At 38.8% G+C, this 14,729-nt stretch overlaps 1 pseudogene; it reads right to left on the bottom strand.

Annotated features, from left to right (window-relative positions):
- Nucleotides 1-13,909: 13,909 nt before the first annotated feature.
- Nucleotides 13,910-14,415, bottom strand: LOC149122991 (histone H3.3A-like; annotated as a pseudogene).
- Between the last annotated feature and the right edge of the window lie 314 nt (nt 14,416-14,729).

The following is a 14,729-nucleotide window of genomic DNA, read 5'->3' as shown; positions in this document are numbered from 1 at the left end:
ACTTGGGCCATCCTCCACTGCACTCCCTGGCCACAGCAGAGAGCTGGCCTGGAAGAGGGGCAACTGGGAAAGAATCCGGCACCCGGACCGGGACTAGAACCCGGTGTGCCGGCACCTCAAGGCGGAGGATTAGCCTAGTGAGCCACGGCGCCAGCCAGATGTGGCATTTTTATCAAACGCTTTTTCTAAATGAATCTTCATGAAGAACGGGAGTAGGAGATGGGTTGGTTTGCGGGTGGGAGGGTGGTTATGGGGGGAAAAACTGCTATAATCCAAAAGTTGTACTTTCAAAATTTATATTTATTAAATAAAAGTTTTCTAAAAAATGCTTTATTTATGGAATACATCTTTACAGTTGAGAGGGACAAAATTTTACTCAAAGGAAAAAAATTGTTTGAAAATTTCACTGTGCTACTTTTAACTTTATCACATTTATTTTTTTTTCCAGCAACAAGTTTTTGTCAGCAAATTAAAAAATATTTACCAAGGTTTGTCATTAGCCAGGTTCTGTGCAAGGTACAGAATTACTGAAAAAATAGGCAGAGTTTATTATTTGTTTGGAATTTTATGTGCTTTATTTTTATTAGCTTGATTTTCCACTAATGAGTTTAATATTTAAGTCCTAGAAGCACACAATTTAAAACAAGAGTTGTGAATTTGCCATCACTTACCAGACAAAAATGCAGACTTCAGAGATAAATAAACAAATTTAAATGTCATCTCCATAAGTTGCAAACTATGCGATCCCAGGCAATATTTCTGAACTTGCCCTCTTATATCTGTAAAATGAAGATATTTATCTTCATAGTGGAATTAATATGATAATATTTGTGAAGCCCTTGCAGAGTTCTAGGCAAGTAATGTTATGTCCGACAAATGTTATCTTCATTAAGTGTTTTAAAAGAATCTTTTTAACCAAAAAAATAAGTATTTACATCCCAGTTATAGAGGGTTAACCTTTAATTCATGCCTTGCCTTCTGATGAGAGTTAAATGCATGTTAATGTGACTATATCTAATCCTTGCTGTGACTGCTTCTAAGTTTTAAGCCTATATTGAATTTTAATCTTACATTGCCATTTCTCTACATCAGGGGAACCTTTACATTTTAGAAGAGAATCTGTTGTTTTGTTTTGTTTTTTGAGGACATATAAGATGACAGTCAGAGATAAGGAATTTAGCTATTTCCAAAGTACTGGGCTTGTGTGTTCAGCTTCTGCTTATGGAGGGTTCCAGAAGGGTATCCAGTACTACATCTAAGGCTCTACATTTTTTTAATTGGAAGTTATTTATCATAGCTACTTCCCAGGACTGCAAAGTGCCATTTTGGAGTAATATTATTTGCTTAAAAGAAATTATAAATTTTTACATTGTCACCAATATATTATTAAACTTTTTGATTTTTTAATGATTTATTTATTTATTTGAAAGTTACACAGAGAGACAGACAGAAGAGAGACAGAAGGAGAGACAGAGCGAGGTCTTCCATCCACTGGTTCACTCCCTATTTGGCTGCAATGGGTGGAGCTGTGCTGATCCAAAGCCAGGAGCCGGGAGCTTCTTCCAGGTCTCCCACATGGGTGCAGGTGCCCAAGGATTTGGGCCATTTTCTACTGCTTTCCCAGGCCATAGCAGAGAATTGGATTAGAAGTGGAACAGCCAGGTCTTGAACTGGCACCCACATGGGATGCCAGTACTGCAGGCAGCAGCTTAACCTGCTATGCCACAGTGCTGGCCCCAAACTTTTTGATTTTTATTTACTGTATTTTGCTAAATATGTTTATACATTTTCTTTCTTGTTGTTGCTTTAAGTGATTTCTAAGGAATGAAATGGGTTATTTTAAATTACTGTCTTTTAAAAGTGGAAGAGTGGGACCGGCGCTGTGGCGCAGTAGGTTAAAGCCCTAGCCTGAAGTGACAGCATACCACATGGGGGCCAGTTTGAGTCCTGGCTGCTCCTCTTCCGATCCAGCTCTCTGCTATGGCCTGGGAAAGCAGAAAAGATGGTCCAAGTTCTTGGGCTCAGCTCCGGCTGTTGTGGCCATCTGGGGAGTGAACCAGTGGATGGAAGACCTCTCTCTCTGTCTCTACCTCTCACTGTAACTCTGCCTTGCAAATAAATAAAACAAAATCTTTAAAAAAAAAAAAAGTTGAAGAGTCCAATGGCCATTATGAATGAACTGGGTCTGTTAATAACTTTGGATAAAGGAAGAAGCTAAGTAAGTGGTCATTTGCAGTTTTGATTCTACTGCCCATAAGGGATTAGACCTGGAACAAGCAACTTTCCTAATAGGAATGTGTCAGTTAGAACTTACGAGTCAATCAAATTCACTCCCTTCCTCTCTAAGAGTTTGAATTAAGACTTTGTAATTACTTTATCAGAGGCACTTGGGATGAAAAGTCATAGAGATATTCAACAGAGTTCGAGATACTTAGTTCTAATTCAGGTAAGTTAGAAATAGAATAGAACACAGGAGTATAGCGAAGTGGAGGAGCAATGAAAAAGAGAAGCATCTATCAAAGAAACCAGGTGATTTCTGAGAGGAAACACATCCCACTTTTGGGTCCCTTTTTGTTCCCAGGAGGGCTGGCAATGGTATGTCTTATTCAGTTCTGTGAGGTCTTTGTTTTCCTGTGATATCATTGATGATATTTATAGCAGAAGCAGTATATCTGTTTATTGTGTCCATAAAATGAAGTAAAAAAGAAAGGATCCAAACATAGGACTGATGACACTTAAATTAGAAATGCTAAAATAAAAGCAAATGAAATCACATACATTGAAATATTTGCTCATATAATGGAAAGTTTTGCATCACAAATTTTTGGAAATATCTGTATATTGAGGAACACATATCAAAGAGTTAAGGTGGCCATATATAGTCCATGCTAATATGAGTTCATCCCAGAGAGGACGTGAGAGAGTAAGTTAATTAGTGCAGTAAATTAATAGAGCACACAAGTGACAATACTGTATCTAAAGTAATTTATTGGTGTTAATTTGTTCATTTGCAAATGTACAAAGTTCACTTGTTGAAATGGATGTTTTAATATATACTATAAATTGCTTCTGAACTTGCACTTTTTAAAATTAGCTTTAGTTTAGTCAAATTTGTGTAAGTGTGTTAGAGTGGACCTTTCTCTCTTAATCCTGTGTAATTGAGTATTTGTGTTTTCTACATATTTAGAAGTAGGCACTGCCAGGTCATAGATAGCATTTTGAAGGATTACTTGTCTAACAGTGTCTTTGGACTCCCCTTTTCTTGCCCAGCCTCTTTCTCCTTTCAAAACCTACTGCTAGGAAAGGGTCTGAAACCTGTTCATACTAAAGTTTGTGAAACTGATAAAACTTATAAAATACTAACATTATTCTCAACAATATGCTTGCTATTTTTTTACATTTTATACTTTACAAAACATTTCCACAAGCCACGTATCATTTAATTACCTATACTCTATAAGGAAGATGACATGTTACCTTTTACAAATGATGAAATTAAGACTCAGATATCAAAACAGAGCTATGGGTTCAGATCTCTAAAACTCTGGTTTTCCATAGCAAGAGCTGCTGTATGACACTACTATAGACCAGAAGGGATATACAACTTAAGCTAATAGAAATCATTCCCAATTATAGAATTTATGTTAGAACTAATTATTTACACTGACTTTGTTTTCTAGGTTGAGCCATTTCAGTTCTTTCCATGGTCACAAGCTAATGGGAAGTAGCAGGATCTGACAGATTACTAGGATGCAGCCATGTCAGTAGGAGGAAAAATCTAAATAAAGTAGAACAATGGGGCTGTCATTTAATTTAGGGGAAAATAATTCATGTAGTTCAGTAGTTTCTGGAGACTGTTGTAAAGAATTATGTAACATCCAACAGGTCTCCCATATGTGTGGCAGGAGTCCAATTACTTGAGCCATAACCACTGCCTCTCATGGTCTGTACGGGTGGGAAGTTGGAGTCAGGAGCAAGAACTGGGAACTGAATCCAGGTATTTCACCTGGGATGTTTGTGCCTTAGCTGCTAGGCTAAATGCATCCTATGTTGGTTACATGTTAGTTACTGCCTCCCACACTAGATGTAAGGTTCATGAGAAAGGGAATCGTCTTCCTACTATTGAATGAATGAATCTTTCTAGGAGACTAGTTTGCTATTGAAATTAAGTGTGAGCAAAAGTAAGAATACCAAAGACAGGCTACTTAACTAGGTTGGATGAAATCTATGTCCCTCTTTTCCTGGGACATGCCAAGTCTTTATTTTTCAGTCTACCTTGTAGTTGAGTGTAGCCATATAATAGATCAGGATGTAAGCTGGAGGGATGTGCACCATTCTAAGGCCTGGCCCATAAAACCTCCCATGCATAGAGTTATCATCATCTTCGTGTGTCTAGGACAGGTATGGGATACATTTGTTGCCAAGTATGTTTAGTAGTCCTTCTTCTCCCTTAAGTATCCCAGTTCACACAAATTGTCCAGATAGCACCTTCTGCATGACATCTAGATCCCTTCTTCCTCTGAAGCTTTTTGAGCTCTGTGGTTCTGGAAACTGCACATTATGGATTGTGTAGCCAAAAGAAGGAAGGATTCTGAATCCTTAAATTATTACCTGGAAAAGAATTGCCCATCCACCTACCTTCAATATATTTGAATGAGAAAAAAAAATTTTGTGCTTGAGCTATTATACATTTTGGGATTTTTTAAAATTATAATAATTAACTTATTCTATCTAATAGAAGAATCTAAAAGTCAAATTGTTGGTATTCAGAATATATAAAATTAGGAAATATAGGTGCTTACTCTTAGCAAATACAAACATATTTTGACTTCCAATTATATATTATTTCAAAAGGCCTACCAAATTAAATAGCTATAATATTTTAATATTCATAGTTTGTTTTATAAGGCCAGTGTTGTTAGTAAAATTCAACACAGAGTCATAATAAATTGAGCCTGGACTGTCATTTCCCACAGAGATGTTTAATTTGGCAATTCTACTGTGGAACGTTCCATGTGCATGTAGGAAAATATTATATGATTGGTTGGAATAATTTGATTACTCTATGTTCACCAACTGGAAAGTCTAGTCATAATAGCATTTTTATCTTCATTTTGTCCCTTGATAACCAATTCATGAAACTAATCAGCTAAATGAAATCTTTCTGGAAGGCAGAAGTCTTACAAACTATTTCTGATACCATCTGCTGCACAAAAAGGAAAATATGGTGTTATAATTGATATGTTATGAAATAGCCAAGGGACTGAAGTGGTGGTTTTTGACTTAGCAGATTTCTGGGAGACCTCAGATTCTGATGGAGATTCTGATGGGTACACAGGCATACAGAAAGAACTCCACACCTGGAGCTGGACTGGCGTCTCTCTGCCATTGTAGCCACCCAGACAAGAGAGAGAGCAGCTTGCTTTCGAGCTATTATATGCATCTTAACTTTTAACTTAGCTAACACAGGCTTACTGAACCATATCCAAAAATAACAGAGCTATGCATTGAAATATAAAGTAAGCTTCTTCCACCCCTGCCCTCTCTTCAGGCTCCTCCTCTCTCTCTCCACCATTCCCAATTCAATTTTTTCTTAAAGAGCCACCACAAAAGATTGCTTATTTTGGGCAACTTTTATTTTGGAAACTTTTCACAAAGATCTCATGGTGCTTGTGATGTGTTCATAAAAATGTCGGTTGGGAGATTCATGTGGGAAAGTAGACCTTTTTGGCAAGTGAGTTTATAGCCAGGAAGTTATTGTATCTGGCAAACTGGCTTTTTTTGCTATGGTCACTCACCCCCAGTATTGATAACTGGAGAGATGTCTCCCAACCTCTGAAGTCACTGGATCTGTGTCGTCACAGTCTGTACACCATACTTCTTGGAACTAGGGGAAAGGGTGGGGAGTTGAGGGTCATAATAGTCAGTATGAAGGTTTCCCTTCATTCCTCAAATTTCCAATCTTGGATCTCGACCCCTTTCCCAACCCAAATGCCCCTGAGTTCTCAGGTTTAGATCCTCCTGGTTCAGTTTCACTGCAGTTAACCTTCCATCTCTGAGGTGGAGTTGGATATTGCTGACTTGCTGTGCTGAAAGGGAGAAAGGCAGAGTCTGGAACTTTGACATGTTTTCCTCTATGACCTATCCTTTCCTTATGTGGTGTCATGTGGCTCCATGTAGACCCTTTAATTGTTGTGGGATAAGAACTCTCCCTACTAGATATCTCTGTATGTCACATTCTGTGGACTTAAGGACTTGCAAATTATTTTCAATTGTGTAATACAAATGGACAGACACATATGCAAGAATGAAAACTTTTTTTTGGCTAAAATATAACCTTTATCATACATCGGTCATATGTTTTTAATGTCAGTCTCTGTATTTGTTGAATGGATTTAAAAAAAAGATTTTATTTATTTAGTTGAAAGAGTTAGAGAGAGGGAGGCACACATACACACACACACACACACACACACAAGAGAGAGAGAGAGAGAGAGAGAGAGAGAGAGAGAGAGATCTTCCAGCCACTGGTTCAGTCCCCAAATGGCCATAATGGCCAGGGCTGGGCCAGGCTGAAGCCAGGAGCTTCTTCCAGGTCTTCTATGTCAGTAGCAGGCATTCAAGTACTTGTGCTATCCTCTACTGCTTTCCCAGGCTCATTAGCAGGGATCTGGATTGGAAGTGGAACAGCTGAGACACAAACTGATGCCCATATGTGATGCTGGCATCACAAGCAGTGGTTTTACTTGCTATCCCATAATGCCAGCCCCTATTGAATGGATATTTTTACGAAATTCTCTAACATAATAATGAAAGCCAATATTCAGGTATCTTTGTATTGTCTTTTAGTGGAAATATTCTTTACTTTGTTTTGACTACATTATTATATAACACATGACACTTTCCTATTGAACTTGGAATAGCTGGCTTAGGTTTTTCTTATGGCAACATTTATTAGAAAGAGGTAATTACTAGGAAATATTTTATGGTGTATTATTCCCAGGAAACAAAACATTGGTGTCTTTTCCATGAGTTTGATATCACTAGAACAAAGGAACTTTTATAGGCTAATCATAAAGTTGATATAATAATGCAGAGCTTTCATAAGAATAGGGATGAGATTGCATACCATGTTGACACCCTATCTAAATCAGCACACATTCAGCAAGAGTTATAAAAGAGAAACTGGGAGATTCTAATTTGAGCAAGGCTGATAGAGAAGTTTTATTTCTTTATGAATATTAGTAATATATATTATGCACACTAAAAATGACACAAATATATAGTATATAGACAAGGAAAATGGATCAATACAATTTGCATTCTATGAAATTTCTGAGCAAGTTTAAATGATAATCATTTTCTTAGTCTGAATAAATATCCCTTGGTAGTAAGTAGAATGAGATGATATATATAAAGATATCTTATTTTGAGAGAGAGCCTTCAGTCAATATTTGAATTTGTTGTTTATTATATGGAGGTATTTATCAAAATAATCAGTACATACATCACTATGCTTAGTTTTTTAATTAAAAAAGCAAACATTTGATGTCATTGTATTACAAACAAAATCAGATGACTCTAGGGAGCCTTTGGAAAAGCAGCTCCAGGATCTGTATTAGTTTCCTATTGCTGTTGTAACAAATCATCTCAAATTTAGTGGCTTAAAACAACACAAATTTATTATTTTACAGTTTTATGAAAATCCCACACTGGTCTTATTGGGCTAACATCAAGGTGTTGGTAAGGCTGTGTTCCTTTTCTGGAGCTTCTAGGTATGAATCCATTTGCCTACATTTCTGGTTGTAGAGTCTACCCAAAAACCTTAGTTTTGGACCCTCTTTTTCCATCTTCAAAGCCATCAGTGAAGCATCTTTGTGATCCTGCTTCTGTTGTCCCATCTCTTTGTGAAAGGAAAGAGTCTCACCTCTAAGGGTTTGAGGCTAATGTCCCCATCTCAAAATTCTTACCCTGAACTGTATTTAGAAAGTATCCTTTGCCATATAAAATAACATACTGAGGGGGGCTGGCATTGTGGGATAGTGGGTTAAGCTTCCTCCTGTTATTCTGCCATCGCATTTGGCCAGTGGTTTGAGTCCCCACAGCTCCCTTCTGATCCAGTTCCCTGCTAATGTGTCTAGGAAAGCAGCAGAAGATGGCCAAGTTCTTGTGCCCCTGTCACCCACGTGGGAGACCCAGATGGAGTTCCAGGCTCCTAGCTTCAACCTGGCCGAGTCTTGGCTATTGGGGCCATTTGGGCCAGCAGCTGAAATATCTCCTCTCCATCAGTCTTACCCTCTCTCTCTCTCTGTAACTTTGCTTTTCAGATAAATAAATCTTTTTTTAAATAATAACATATTGAAAGGCTCTGGGGAATAAGGTGTGAATATTTTAGGGAGTCACTGTTCTGCCTACAAGCTCTAATCCTGGGTTCTCTGACAAAGCACAGGTACAGATAAATTCTTAGATATAATTTTTTCATTTATACAGTATGGTTCCTATCCTCATACTGTTTTGTTGGCAGAATTCTCACCATTTCATAAGAGCTACTGTAATTTTCTTCCTGCATTTGACACATATATATTGAATTGCTGTTGTCTTCTAGACACTTTGCTAGGACTGATGAATTAAAGTGAAAGACAGAGGTCCTGTTTTCTAGGATCTTATTTTTTTATTTGACAGGTAGAGTTACAGACAGTGAAAGAGAGACAGAGAGAAAGGTCTTCCTTCCATTGGTTCATTCCCCAAATGGCCGCTATGGCTGGCACTGCACTGATCCAAAACCAGGAGCCAGATGCTTCTTCCTGGTCTCCCATGTGGGTACAGGGGCCCAAGGACTTGGGCCACCCTTCACTGCCCTCCCAGGCCACAGCAGAGAGCTGGACTGGAAGAGGAGCAACTGGGACTAGAACCTGGGGCCCATATGGGATGCCAGCACCACAGGTGGAGGATTAACCAAATGAGCCACGGCACCGGCCCCTGTTTTCTAGGATCTTAAGCATAGTAAAAAGACAATTTCATAACATAATAGTGGTGAGCATGGGATGTTATGAGATTTTACAGGGGTACCCAATACAATATTAACATTTCAGGCATGATGTCCTGGAGAGAATGACATCTAACTTGTGGGCTCATCCTGCAAGACCCACACTGTTGGGATGGTGGGGCAACAGCATACTTTGACAAGAAGCACCGGAGTCAGTTTTGGTGAACATGTTTGTTTATTAACAGTTGAGCACAAGGGCAGGCAAAGGGGAGTAGCTAGTTCTATAGGATAAAGCAAATACTGGTGCCTCTTTGCTTCTCCAATCACCTTGAGGGTCATGTAGCCTACGTAGCCTTCCAGGCAGTCTTATTGGTCTGGGCCACACTTGGGAGCTATTCACCAAGTTGATAATCACAAGGCCACTCAACAGCAAGTGGGGGTGGAGGAAATGTGCCTGGGGCATATGCCGTCTGCCAGCAATCAGGTCATATATGGGTCTCAGTGTGCTGAGCCTCTGACCAGGGTCTTTCCTGGGAGGTATGGTATGCCATGCCCTCTTAGCTTCCTGCATGGGTAGACAAGCAGTCTCCTAGCCAGGCACAGGATCACCCACACTAACTGTTGAGTGTACTTTGCAAAAAAGGGATGTGTGTGTGTGTGTGTAAGTTGGGACTAGGGAATAAGGGAAGTTATAAGACCATTGTATTTTTGTATATTTTATTGCTACATTATGGAGATAATGGTGGCTCAAAGAACAGACAAAATTTTTGCCATCATAGTGCTCAAAAGACCCAATGAGCTGGGTGTCCTAGTCTAGTAGAATTAGCAATAGTGAGAACCTTCACACATCAAAAGCACAATCAGTAAAGACAGAGAAATGATGGGAAAGAACTGAGGCAGTTAAGAAATGTGATGGTCAAAAGAAGAGCACAGACATTCGGATATGGCTGAAGAGCCCATGAGAGTATTTTAGGCATGGAAAACCAAGACACCCTGGAAAAAAAAAAGAAGACCTAAATGGAAAATCTCAGCGAGTGAGATCCCCAGTGGAAAGAATGGGGCCATCAAAGAAGCAGGGACCTTTCTCTGAAGGGAGGAGAGAACTTCCACTTTGACTAAGACCCTGTCTGAATAAGATCGAAGTCAGCGAACTCAAAAGGCTTCCATAGCCTTGGCAACTCATGACTAGAGCCTAGGGAGATTACTGACACCATAAACAAGAGTGTCAAATTGTTAAGTCAACAACAGGAGTCACTGTGTACTTACTTCTCATGTGGGATCTGTCCTTAGTGTGCTGTCCAATGTGAAGTAATGCTATAACTAGTACTGAAACAGTATTTCACACTTTGTGTTTCTGTGTGGGTGCAAACTGATGAAATCTTTACTTAATATATACTGAATTGATCTTCTGCATATAAAGAGAATTGAAAATGAATCTTGATGTGAATGGAATGGGAGAGGGAGTGGGAGATGGGAGGGGTGTGAGTGGGAGGGAAATTATGGGGTTAGGGGGGCCATTGTAATCCATTAACTGTACTTTGAAAATTTATATTTACTAAATAAAAAATAAATTTAAAAAAAAAAAAGAAGAGCACAGGAAGATGATAGAATGTGCCCACTTGAAAGCCTAGTTTCAGAATATGAGAACATTGAAGACACCAAGGGTATTCTAAGCCTGAAGCAGTTTAGTTTTTACGAGTGATTTTTTTTTTTTTTATAAATCTAAGGGGACATTCTCAGTTGTTCATCATTTTGAGTATTTTTACTCATTTCTTGACCTTCTGTTGAAATGGGCTTAGCTGTGCAAAGAGGTTGCTTGGTACAAACAGAATAGAAAGAATATAAGCAGAACAAACTAATTTTTATTGAAACCAGATATCACTTCCTTGGCAAAAAGAATCAATTTACAATCATCTGATTCACTAGCCTGGCCTTATTTTGTGGGATTACAGTGCTAAGCAGTTGATGTATGACTTGATTATACATGATTAATTACCACTGATGTTTCCAGCAAGTTTTACAGGGTGTTTCCAGTCGTCCTCTCACTTCTTTCACATCCCTCTCCCTCTCCTGTGGCCCTGAGCTCTCCCCACAAAGCCTCCCATCCCCTTTCCCTCAAATCTGCCATGTTACTGATACACTAAGAACTCCCAAAGGACCATGTGATTTCTGGAAAAATTAGGAGAATGTTACTAAAATTCTTGAGGGATCAAGGTCACAACCACATTTGTGACATATTATCTGGGGAAAAGACTCTCTTTTCAGTCTTGTTGTTGCCTATTTTGTGACACTGCATTTTGCATGTTGTATTTTGTAATTGTGCACTTTAAAAAAAGATTATTTATTTGAGAGGTAAAGTTAGAGAGAGAGGGAGAGATAGAAAGAAAGGTCTTCCATCTGGTGTTTCACTCCTCAAATGGCCACAACAGCCAGAGCTGGGCTGATCTGAAGCCAGGAGCCAGGAGCTTCCTCCAGGTCTCCCATGCAGGTGCAGAAGTCCAACCCCTTGGGCCACCTTCCACTGCTTTCTCAGTCCATAGATGATAGCTGGATCGGAAGAGGAACAGCCAGGACATAAACAGGCACCCATATGGGATGCTGGCGCCACAGGCGAAGGCTTAACCTACTATGCCACAAGGCTGGCTGGTCCAAGTCTGCACTTCTGACTTCACTTGTTTGTAATAAAACCTCTCTGGATATTTGGATTAGGTCAGAGAGCTTAGTTTAACAGCAGGGTGTTACTGCTGCATGAAACTCAGCCGCACTGAGGTATTGTGTTAATTACCTAAACTATTCTAAATATTAATGTTGACAAAAATAAACAGATGAATAGTACATTTTAAACTAGAGTGGCAGGAGGCAAAATAATAACTAGACAGATATGCTTATTATCAATTTTTTCATAAAAGCTTGGAATACTTAAATCCTATTCTTACATTGCAATTTGAAAAGATGGGAAATCTTGAATTTTCAAGTGGAGTGGGAGATGTTTAAATAAAATGTGAAGAACATGCATGTTATTATATTATAAAGATTTACAATTATGCCTTGATTGCAGCTAAGGGATTACATATTTTTAATGAAGTGCACATTGTCAGTGTGCAAAGCAATAAAAATGAAAAAAGTTACAGAACTGAAAATTTAATATATATGATAATACACATAAATCTATTAGAGGAAGAAAAGCAGAATTAATCATAATTCAGTATCCAGAGGGTGAATAAAAATACCAAAGATTTATGAAATAAAAAATTCATTTTGTAATTAGTTTAGCATAGTAAAATTAGAAAATGAATCAGTTTTTTTAAAGACTGATAACTTATAAAATGTTACATAAAAGGAAAATAGGAAAAATGTTAATAATAAGCAGTACCTGAGAAGGGGAAAAAAAACTGTTATCTTGAAATGACAATGATTAAATTTCTAATTAATTCATGGTGTCATTTTGAAAAGTAATCACAGTGATGCTTGGCATATTCTAAATATTCAAGTGAAATGCAAAGATATGCCCAAAGCATTTGTGAACCTCAATGCTTTTGAGCACGAATAACCCTCTCCAAGGCTTTTTGGAAAAGCAACATGACATTAAATTCTTTTCTCTTTGGGGTTATTTTCCATAGCTGTTAATATTTGTGGGTGTTCTGAATGTCAGTGGTCCATGTATAGATTTGATTTTTCCTAATATATCAAGAAATAAATTTTATTTATATAACTGTGGATGTTTTCATGATAGAGTTTTTATTTTTTTAATTTTTTTAAAATTTTTTTGACAGGCAGAGTGGACAGTGAGAGAGAGAGAGAGACAGAGAGAAAGGTCTTCCTTTGCCATTGGTTCACCCTCCAATGGCTGCCGTGGCCGGCACGCTGCGGCCAGCGAACCACACTGATCCGGTGGCAGGAGCCAGGTACTTCTCCTGGTCTCTCATGGGGTGCAGGGACCAAGCACTTGGGCCATCCTCCACTGCACTCCCTGGCCACAGCAGAGAGCTGGCCTGGAAGAGGAGCAACCGGGACAGAATCCGGGGCCCCGACCGGGACTAGAACCCTGTGTGCCATCGCCGCAAGGAGGAGGATTAGCCTACTGAGCCGCGGCGCCAGCATGATAGAGTTTTATTATATGAAGAAAATATTTTAAGGAATGAAGTAAACATAAAATGACCAGGATCCATTCTTTGTCTTTACATGTAGTGAATGTCCACAACAGTCTAAAAGCATCTAACAGATAACTCCATTTTTACAACAAAATAAACATAACTTTAATTTCACACAGAAATTAATTTCCACAGAGTCTGAATGACCTTCTTACAGTATCCAAGTAGACAGGTTTTCTGGGTCATATTAAATGTTTTGTGATCATATATTCTGATGTCCCTGTGTAGAGAGGCAGGAGAGGAGGTTATAAATGTGTTGAAGACCCAGGCCATGTTTCTTATTTGTGGCTTTGGACCTTGCTGTATTAAGGGTACTGTGTAAATACACAGGAAAAGTTAAGTACTGAAGCAAGTATTTTCTTTTTTTTTATAGTTTAATGTATTTTAATAGCAAACTTATAGGAATAGCACAGAAGACAACATTAAAAACATGTACTTGCATGTAGGACAACTCAGAAAAGTATAGTGAATGGATGGAATCTACTGTATGATAAAAATGCTACAAACACCATTTAGTTGCCGTCAATAAGAAATTTACTTGTTTTAAAAAAATCCAAATGCTGGCATTGTCCAGAAAAATTTAACAGGTTTATTTATAATTGTTATAGAGTTGAACCGCTGAAACTTGTTCACTGAAACATTTTGACTTGCATTAATGCTTTACGTCCCCGCATTTATATTAAAAATCCACACACAAATAAAAATGGAAAAACTGGCAATACCTGATTTCTGTCCCCTATTTTTCACTCGCAATCATATACTTAGGTAGGTACCTTTTGACCCCATGGAAAAAAATATCTAACGTTCAGAACTACCAATAACAGGAAGAAGAGAAAAAAAAATTTTTTGAGAATGAAATGTTTCCCGTCATAGTGGATCCTTAAGCACGTTCTCCACGTATGCGGCGTGCTAGCTGGATGTCTTTTGGCATAATTGTTACACGTTTGGCATGGATAGCACACAGGTTGGTGTCTTCAAAAAGGCCAGATAGGCCTCACTTGCCTCCTGCAAAGCTGCACTCTGGAAGCGCAGATCTGTTTTGAAGTCCTGAGCAATTTCTTGAACCAGACGCTGGAAGGAGAGTTTGTGAATCAGAAGTTCGGTGGACTTTTGATAACGTCTGATTTCACGAAGTGCCAGAGTACCGGGCCTGTAATGATGAGGTTTCTTCACCCCTCCAGTAGAGGGCGCACTGTTGCAAGCAGCTTTTGTAGCCAGTTGCTTCCTGGGTGCTTTACCATTGGTCGATTTGTGGGCAGTCTGCTTTGTATGAGCCATGGTATAAAGACCTCCTTACTTACCCCGGGATGGGAAGTGGCGGTGATTCCCACACCTTTCCTGCCCAAAAACTGGGGCCTGGGGCCTGGGGGCAGTAAGGGAGAGGCCCGCGTGGGTCGTGGTGAAGGTTTGGGGTTCGGGGAACGGACAGCGGGCGAGATTTCACTGAAGAAAGAGGAGCAGGAAGCTGTTATTTGGAAGTGTTTTCTTTTTTACTTTGGTTTCATGTGAATTATTGTGTTCTTAATGTACTCAGGTACTTATTCACATATTTTATCATTTCAGTGGAATGCTGGCCATTTTTTCCTACATTT

This window comes from Oryctolagus cuniculus, chromosome 12, assembly GCF_051225735.1.
Source record: "Oryctolagus cuniculus isolate XC-2025 breed Fujian yellow rabbit chromosome 12, ASM5122573v1, whole genome shotgun sequence".
In the NCBI taxonomy this organism is placed as follows: Eukaryota; Metazoa; Chordata; class Mammalia; order Lagomorpha; family Leporidae; genus Oryctolagus; species Oryctolagus cuniculus.
Note: the sequence above shows the minus strand (reverse complement) of the source record. Positions and strands in the feature narration are given on the sequence as shown.